The sequence below is a fragment of the Acomys minous genome (assembly GCF_964271855.1).
Source record: "Acomys minous genome assembly, chromosome: 2".
Lineage (NCBI taxonomy): Eukaryota > Metazoa > Chordata > Mammalia > Rodentia > Muridae > Acomys > Acomys minous.
The window spans coordinates 137,980,516-137,990,243 of NC_140484.1; positions in this window are offsets into that span (position 1 = coordinate 137,980,516).

Genomic DNA, 9,728 nt, shown 5'->3' on the forward strand with positions numbered 1-9,728 from the left:
TGAGTGAAAGAGGCCAGGTGTCTGCCCGCCAAATATCCAGCTCTTCCCCTTCCTGGCCTCACTTCAGGGACCTCTGCCCTGGGTGTGTGTTACCACTGAAGTGTCTCCCGGGCTAATGAAGTGTGTGCACCCGGCATGGGGTGTAGTGTCTCCCAGTGACTAGCATTGACAAGAGGCAGGGAGGTGGGGAAGGTTGATGAGCATTGACAAGAGGCAAGGAGGTGGGGAAGATGAGTGTTTCTAAAACTGTAGGGATCTTAACTCTTCCAGACCACCAGCAACCAATTTTTTATATGAAAAGAAGAAAGTGACTCACGCTTAAAGAGAACTAGCAGACGTGGAGAATGGCTTCCTATTGTTAGGGTTATACTATCCCATCCTACAAGGGTGTATGTTCTAAATATCTAAATATAAAAGACAAGACAAAATATAGTGGTCTTCTGTTGGGCATGTTCATGCCTTCGTGTAGGTTTTTCAAGATTTATGTATTATTTGTACAGTACTCTGCCCACATGTGTGCCTGCATGCCAGAAGAGGGCGCCAGATAGCATTATAGATGGTTGTGAGCTACCATGTGGTTGCTGGGAATTGAACTCAGGACCTTTGGAAGAGCAGACAGTGCTCTTAAGCTCTGAGCCATCTCCTCAGTGCACACACGTGTACGTGTGTGTGTACGTGTGTGTGTGTGTGTGTGTGTGTGTGTGTGTGTGTGTGTTTAAATCATTTCTCTACATGGCTTAGGCTAGCTTCAAACTCACAGGTCTAATGGCTCAGCTCCGTGAGTGCTGGGAGTCAACACATCCACTGTCATGTCAGGCCACAGCAGTTACAATGGCCATGTATTAACTCTTCTGAGTCCGTGGGTTTCCAGGCTTTGCTTTGGGTGCTCCCCCCACCCCTCTCTCTGTCAGGTGGCAGCTGGGGCTTATGGCATGTGAAAGCTTGATTGGCTGGATGTCATTGCCATGCCTGGCTCCTCAGCTGGAATGACTAAGCGTGAGAACAGGTGTTTCTCTCCACATGGTGAGCTCGGGCTTCCTCACAACATGGAGCTCTCATAGTCGTCAGCCTTCCCAGAGAAACCAGAGCTAACACTGCAGGAAGCCCTGGTTCTTCTCAATAACATCTGAAGTGACAGTCATTTCTGCCACATGCAATGGGTCAGGAACAAGTCAGAGGACCAGCCCAAAGTCAAGAGGAAGAGTTACACAATATTGGAAAACAATGTGACTCAATGTTCATCCTGAGAGACGGTAGGGATAAGGGTGGTGATAGGGAAGTTACAGAGTCCAAGAGCTCCATAAGTAACTGACACTGGGATAATACAGAAAGCCTTGACTGTGGTAGTCTAGTGCTCTGGTGCCGGGCCTCATCCCCAGCCTCGACTGCTGTGTCACTTTAAAAACCACATACAGTACTTTCCGTGCATAGGCAATGGGTAGGAATGAACAGAGAAGGAGAAAGTGCTATCCGTAGAGAGTTCAATAGCACAAGCTAAAGAAAAGTGACTGGTCATGACTGATAGAGCATGACAGGTAGGGGAAACACGGGTGACAACTGTCGTTATCATCACAATACTAACAGTACAGCAGTTGGAGTGGATACCTTATTTTTAGTTCATCTCTGAGCCAAATTCAAGGTGCGAACAGGGCCCCACCAAGCTTGGGATTGTCCCTCGAGACAGAAGTGGTGATAGAAGCTGTCTGTGCCTCTTTGGGAGACGTCACAGATAATCATTGTGGATAATTAAGAGAGGGATTTTATGAATGGAATTAACCACAGAGAAAGAGGATGCAGGCAGTCCAGATGAGACTTGCTAGGCTGGGGTCAGACGATAGGGGAGGAGGGCTCCCCCTTTTTGTGGACTAGGAGAAGGGGGGAGGAGGAATGAGGAAGAGAGGATGGGACTGGGAGGAGACGAGGGAGGGGGCTACAGTCAGGATATAAAGTGAATAAATGAAAATAAAAATAAATTTAAAAATAGAGGTATTTTTAACAAATCTACTGTGGACTTAAAAGCCTGCAAGCTGCCACCGTGCAGGAGGCCCTCACATCATTGGTGTCGCTGTGATGCCTTCTCTGCCTATCTCCTGCAGTTGCCCTACCCAATGAGATAGTTTAGTTCACTGCTCATCTCCACTCTTTGGCCTACTACTAATTCATCTCCCTTACTAGAACTTTCACAAGAAACTTTCATGAAAGAACTGAAATGAAACTTGAGAAAAAAAAATAATCAGAGAAAAGAAGGTCCTACTAAGGAAAACCTGCAGGGGAAACCCACAAAAAGCAATGGCAGCTTGGCATTCTGGGAGCTGCAGAAGGTGAGCCTAAGTCTGGCTTTCTAAGGCAAGGACTCATAAAAGGTGAACAGCAGCAAAGCTCTGGGTAATGCCATGGACCAACATGAGATTCCTGATGGCAAATGGCAAACCCCTGACTTAGTCTCCCACCTACCTCGTCAGACTGTTCCTGGGATAGTGACAGGAAGTGCTTCCTTCTCCCATCCAAAGGCCTAACTGTTGCTAGCTATATTCCCTGGACACATGGCTGCAAAATCAACTAGCTATAGGATCCCCTCTGTCTCATGCCCCCTGGTAATCTTTCCTTTTGGATCCAGGATCTCTGAGCCTGGGAAGGATTACGAACCCAGAAAGGCTCCAGTGGATCCAGCCCTGCATTACAGTCATCTCAGATAAGCTTCCGGTGCCATGGAAGTCTCCAGTTCTTCCTCACGGGCCAATGTCAAACTTCCACATCAGACAGTGGCTCTTTTTATTATTATTATTATTATTATTATTATTATTATTATTATTATTATTATTATTATTAAATTAATTTATTCAGGTTACATCTCATTTACTTTCCCCTCACTTGTATCCACCTGTTCCCTCCCTTGCTCCCTCCCACTTTCACCCTATTCCCCTTCCCTAGGCCTATGACCGAGGGGGACCTCCTCCCCCACTTTATGGTCATAGGCTATCTATCAAGTCTCATCTTGGTAGTCTGCGTATCCTTTCTCTGAGTGCCACCAGGCCTCCCCACCATGGAGAAGTGGCATCAGAATGGCTAAGATCAAAAACTCAAGTGACAGCACATGCTGGCAAGGATGTGGAGAAAAGGGAACACTCCTCCATTGCTGATGGGAATGCAAACTTGTACAACCACTTTGGAAATCTATCTGGTGCTTTCTCAGAAAACTGGGAATAGGGCTTCCTCAAGACCCAGCTATTCCACTCATTGGAATATACCCAGAAGGGTGCTCCAGCACACAAGGACATATGCTCAACCATGTTCATAGTGGCCTTATTCTTAATAGTCAGAACCTGGAAACAACCTCTATGTGCCTCAGTCAAAGAATGGATAAAGAAACTGGTACAGTTACACTATGGAATACTACTCAGCTATTAAAAACAAGGAAATCCCAAAATTTGTGGACAAATGGATGGAACTAGAAACGATCATAATGAGTGAGTTCACCCAGAAGCAGAAAGACTCACATGGCATATACTCACTTATAATTGGACACTAGCCCATGAAACTCTTCACTTACCAGGAGATTAGGATAGATGTGAGGACATCCTATTGGGACCCCAGGTAAGAGAAGTATGGGAGATTGGGAAAATAGAAGGACCCAGAGGGTCCTAGAAACCTACAAAAAGAGCATCATGATGGGCAGGTCTGGACCCAGGGGCGTCTGCTCAAACTACTGCATCAACCAAGGACAATACAATAGTAAACATTGAACCCCTACTCTGATCTAGCCAATGGACAGGACATTTTCCACAGTTATGTGGAGAGTGGGGACTGACTCTGACATGAACTCTGGTGACCCAGACGTGACTCTTACAGTACCTCCTTCTGGTGGGAAAGGGAAGAACAGGCCAGAGAAGTCTGGCCCACATGTGCCCTCCTGTGTCAAAGGTAAAGCCTCCAAAAAACACTTTATAAGACTAGTCCCTGACAGCTCAGTGAACTTTGCAGACAATGCAGGGTTTATTTATCAATATGAAATATACTGATGAAACATTCTGATCTTACTGAAGCAGTTCTCAGCCTAGGTCACAACCCCTTTGCCCCTCTGCCTCCAGAAATATTTACATTATTATTCATAACAGTAGCAAAATTGCAGTTATGAAATAGCAACAAAAATAATTTTATGGCTGGGATCACCACAGCATGAGGAACTGTATTAAAAGTGCACTACTAGGAAGGCGGAGAACCACTGTTTTAGAGTTTAAAGGGGATTGCTTTTATACATATTCTTTATTATTGGAAAATTCAACTTGTGATCCCGGTTCACTTATTTTTGCACCAGTACTTAGCTAACTATAGTTATTTCATAATTATCCATTGCATTGAAGTTACTTCCAAACCAGCATTTGACGTAGGAATATTGATGAGTTTTCCTATCAAGCAGTTTTTAAGACTTATTTGTGTGTGTGTGTGTGTGTGTGTGTGTGTGTGTGTGTGTGTGTGTGTGTGTGAGAACATGTGTGTATATGGTGCATGTATACAGGTGCCCAAGGAGACCAGAAAAGGACATCAGATCCCGTGGAGCTGGAGTTACAGGGAGCTGTGAGCCTTTGTGGGTTCTGGAAAGTGAACCTCGGTACTCCAGGACAGCAAATGCTCTTACCCGCCGAGCCATCTCTCCAGCCCAGCAAATGTCATCTTTAAGACCCTGGTATCCTTAAAATTTAGATAAAATATCTTTTTTTTTTTTTCATAAGAACAGCATCTGAGGCTTCACTTGGAATTTGCCTAGATTTGAATTTATAAAAAAACAAACAAGAACAATTCCTCCAGTTTGCCAAACATAAAGCTTTAATGCAAGGAAAATAATAAACCAATTTCTTCACATACCTGAAGATACTAGGGAGGGTTTCAGAGATGAGCTTCTAAATTGTATAAAATGATAAGTCTTTGAAAAGTAAGTGCTTTTGCTGCAAAAAGTGATGATTTTGAAAATACATGTTTTCCCCTGAAAGGAATTTGTTTAAAATGATGCTTTTAGATAGTCTTTATCTTAAAAGCAAACTAGAAAGTACAAACAAAATAAGAACTTGATAAAGAGGAGCACTGTGAGGTGGTGTAGCCTTTAATCCCAGCAGGGGGATCGCTGTGAGTTCGAGACCAGCCAAGGCTACACAGAGAAACTCTGTCTTAAAAAACAAAAAACAAACAAACAAACAAAAAACAACAAAAAGAAAGAAAGAAGAAAGGAGCACTGCTATTCTCTCTCTCTCTCTCTCTCTCTCTCTCTCTCTCTCTCTCTCTGTGTGTGTGTGTGTGTGTGTGTGTGTGTGTGTGTTTATCTTAAAAGCAGTCTTAAAAACTGCTTGATAGGAAAACTCATCAATATTCCTACGTCAAATGCTGGTTTGGAAGTAACTTCAATGCAATGGATAATTATGAAATAATTATAGTTAGCTTAGTACTGGTGCAAAAAGATGTGAACCTTGTGGGGATCACAAGTTGAATTTTCAAATAATAAAATGTATAAAAGCAATCCCCTTTAAACTCTAAAACGGTGTGTTCTCTGTGTCTGTCTGTCTGTCTGTCTGTCTGTCTGTCTGTCTGTCTGTCTCTCTCTCTCTCTCTCTCTGTGTGTGTGTGTGTGTGTGTGTGTGTGTGTGTGTGTGTGTGTGTGCTCTTTCTGTCTCTCTCTGGAGGTGTGCTTGCATGTATGAGGTACACACATACTCGTCTATGGAAGTCAGAGGTTGACGTTAATGTCTTCTTCAATTATTCTCTATCCTATTTATTGATGCAGAATCTCACACTTACACCCAGAGTTTGCTCATTCAACTAGTGTAGCAAGCTATTCTTTGTCAGGGAATCCCTGTCTCTACCTCCTGTGCACTGGGACTATAGAAAGGTCACCATGTAAGCCTGGCTTGTATGTGACTGTTAGGGGTCTGAATGTGGTCTTCAGGCTTGTGCATCAAGTGCTTTACCTGCTGGGCCTTCTCCCCAGTCCCATGCTGCAGTGTATGTGTGTGTGTGTGTGTGTGTATGTGTTTAAGAAATACACTACCCTGACTGTAGTTTGTGTTCACAACTCAGTCTGGGTCCGTAGGGGGTTCATCAGGCTTGCTGAAGCTAGCAAGTTCATGGGCATTTTTAGCCAAGCAACAGTCTCTAAATAGTGGCCCAATATTGAGATCCATGACTTCTAATTTGGTATTCAAGATGGGAAAAAATGAATACAAAATGTTACAAAAAAAAAAAAAAAGAAAGAAAGAAAGAAAAGGAGACCGAGCAACCCTTGCCAAGCTTGCAGAAGGAAAGGTGCTTTGGCCATTCCTTGAAAGGGAAGGAGAGGGGCCAGCGAAATGGCCCAGTGTGTAAACATGAGCACCTAAGTGCACAGCCCAGCACCCATGTAAGAAGCTGAGCACCACAGCACACCGAAAATGCGAGCACTTGGGAAGTCAAAAGAGGAGGATCCCTGAGATTTGCTAGGTAGCCAGTCTAGCTGAATCCAGCTGAACTGTCCATCCCCAATCACAGTAAAGGACCCCATCTCAAAAAGTTAAAGTGGGACCAGCAAGATGTTTCAGCTAGCTATGTAAGCCTATGGCTGGAGTGCAACCGCCAGAACCCACAAAAAGCCAGATGTGGTAGTGTACATCTGCAGTACCAGCACTCCTATGGGAAGATGGGGGTGAAGACGGGAGAAACACCTACAGACTCTTGAGTGAACTGGTCAGAACTGAGCCACAATGACAGAAGGAAGAGAGACCCTGCCTTGAAACAGGGTGGAAGGAGAGAACCAACTTCTAAAACCTATCCTCCGATCTCTGCACATACATGCCATCATACACACATGCATGCGCACGCGCACACACACACACACACACACACACACATACACACACACACACACACGAAGCTTCGTAATGAAAAGAGGTTTTCTTCTGCCCTGGAACAGCATGGCCTTTAGGTTTTCTACTATTTTTGAGAAGAGAGCAGGTCCCGGTAGAGAAAGATGTTTATATGAATGAAGAAAGTCCTTGCCAGCCTTCATTTTGTGACCTTTGTTGATTCCCTGGGACAAGGTGAAAGCAAGAGTTTGGGAAACAGATTTCGGGCTTGAAGCTATAATTACCCAGAGCTTAAGGGGTAGGCAGGGAGGTTGACCTTATAGCCACTACTTGAAATTTTTCCATTGTATAAACTTATTTGGGGGGGGGTTCTACCTATAAAGTTCTTACCCAACTCCTGCTGGGTGGACACAATGATTTGGCATTGATTAAGTCGAATAAAATGTAAAACAAATAAAACAACAACAAAACTTCAAACCAGTTATCTTCCGACAGAATGTGAGATGTAGACAGCCCTGCTCTGTGTGTGACTGAGGCCTACTCTGCCACTGGCCAGCCCTCAAACCTCACTTCATATATATTCCTTATCAGGGATCCCAGTCAGACCCTTTGTCAATCCCAGGGCAATCAGGTCACAGAGAGCTGAGGTAAAAACATTAAAACAAGCAAGCAAACAAACAAACAGGACCTGTGACTGTGCTTGGCTCCTACTCTTATACGCTTAAAAAATCACCTCCGCTCCCCCTGAAAAGCTGGAAAACAGAAGCATGACCAGGGGAACCCCTTCTCTAGAACTTTCTTCTTGACCCAGCTCCTCACCGTTCTTTCCATCATGGTGCTTAGCATCCCCATGCCATGGTGCACATAGGCACATGCAGTCATGGATGCAGTCCAGGGCTTCTGTTCTTCTCAGAACAACAAAAGGGAATATAGAAATCCTGGCCTTGTCAGTGCTAGGAGTTCTGGCTTCTTTGCAGCAAGGAGCTCTCTAGGTCTTACAGAAATTGCTTCCTGGGAATCGCATAAATAAGCTGAGGGCCTATGAATGTGCCTGCCTACTTAGCACAGGTAGGCAGCCTTCTCTGGAAACTTCTGTCTCCCCAAACACTGAGCACCTGCAGCCCTGGTAGCCTTCCCTCTTCATTTTAGGCAAGATTCTACACAACCCCTTCATAATTCGGTCGGAGCTATAAAAAGGTACCAACCCCAGGGTGATCTCACTCGTTCAGGGGCCATGATACTGTGATTATTAAAGGATGTCAGGGACTCCAGCATCAATGTGTCAGTTTATCAAGGCCTGTCATCTGAAAGCCTGTCACTCTCCTGTAGTGTTTGCAGGTGGCTTTAAACCTGAGGAGCACAAGCAAGGACCAGGACACCGCTCGGGTGGTAGACAGAGCTGTGGGTGGAAACTGGGGCCCAGAGTTCTCTCTTGCCTCTGATTCCTAGGCCTTCCCTGGGGGAATCTGTTTCTTCTCCCGTGAGAACTGGCTGGCACAGTGTGTCCTGTGCTCTCCCACCTTTAAAGTCTTTGTCTCTGCATCTGGGACTTCTTGTGTCCAACACTGGGAAAGGCGTGGAGCTGAGGCAGAGCTGTGCAGCCTTAACACACCTGGTCCAGCAACCCCAGTTCAGCCTGTCTCTGCAAGAGGAGATCTGATTGCTGAAGGCATCAACTGTCTCTCTACCTTGCTCCTTTTTTCTTTCCTTTCTTTCTTTCTTTCTTTCTTTTTCTGTTCCCTTTTCAATGAGTTTTTATTTTTTAACGAGTAATCTGAAAGGAATTTGATTTTGAGTGGCCAGAAAGCCTCTATAATAGCCACTGAAGACTGGTGCAGACCATAAAACTGGGATTTATGTAATTCAACGATCCATCTTGAGTTAAATACCAAAACAGGTTCTCCTTATAACCACCCTGCAGAGGGCTCATCAAGGCTCAGCAAGAACCCCAGAAGGAAGGGAAGGTGTTAGCTGAGTGACAAGGGCAGCTCTCAGGGAGGGGGTCGTCTAGACAGAGATGAAAACAAGAATGAGTGTGTCTCTGTGGATGGCATAACCAAGGATAAGGGGGCGGGGGATGAGCACTCTTTCCTGGCCTACTTACTTAAGCACCAGCTTGTAATCCCTTATCTAAGGCTCTGATAGACGTCTTCATCCCAGGAAGCTTGGAGATTTGCTCACAGTTCACCATCTATGTTTCTGATAGCATCAAGGCAGAGGTGTCTGGCAATGTCAAAGCATAAAGCCTGCTTCCTCCAATTGCACAGCTCACACAGAGCTGCAGAATCCACCCCTGTGCACACTGGATTGAGATGTGCATGTCAAGGGCCGGATGTCCTGTGGACTACAAAAACCATCATCCTTATAACACAGCCAATATTTGAAAGATTAAAAACTCAGAACTTGGTTCAGTCAGGAAGATCTGTCAGACTGGAGGAGAAAATGAGAAAGATTTGTGGAAGAGTGGGAAGACAGAGGCAGTGATGTTTCCAAGAGAGTGGAGTTGGCTCTACCTACCTGTCTGGGTAGAGCCAACAGGTCTTCTTTGGGGTCTCCTCTGGAGGACACTGCCAAGCCACATGAGCACAAAGGACACAGGCAGGAGCCATCATGGCCAAGGATATGTTGTCTAGATGGACTGAGTTCTCATTCGGTCTACAAAGTCAGATGACTACCTGGAAAGTGTCTGCTCTCTAGTGGCAAAGGGCTCCAAGTAGTTGATAGAAAATTTGGCTCAGTGTTTAGGTAGGAAACACTACCCACATATGCACACTGTGAGAACAACAGGAAAGCCACCCTCAGCTTTAAGTCCTGGGGAACCTGTCTCCAGTATGGTAAAAATTCACAGAACTCCAGAGATCCCTGGGCAGCAGAGACCAAGGCTAAGTCTTATGTGGGAGG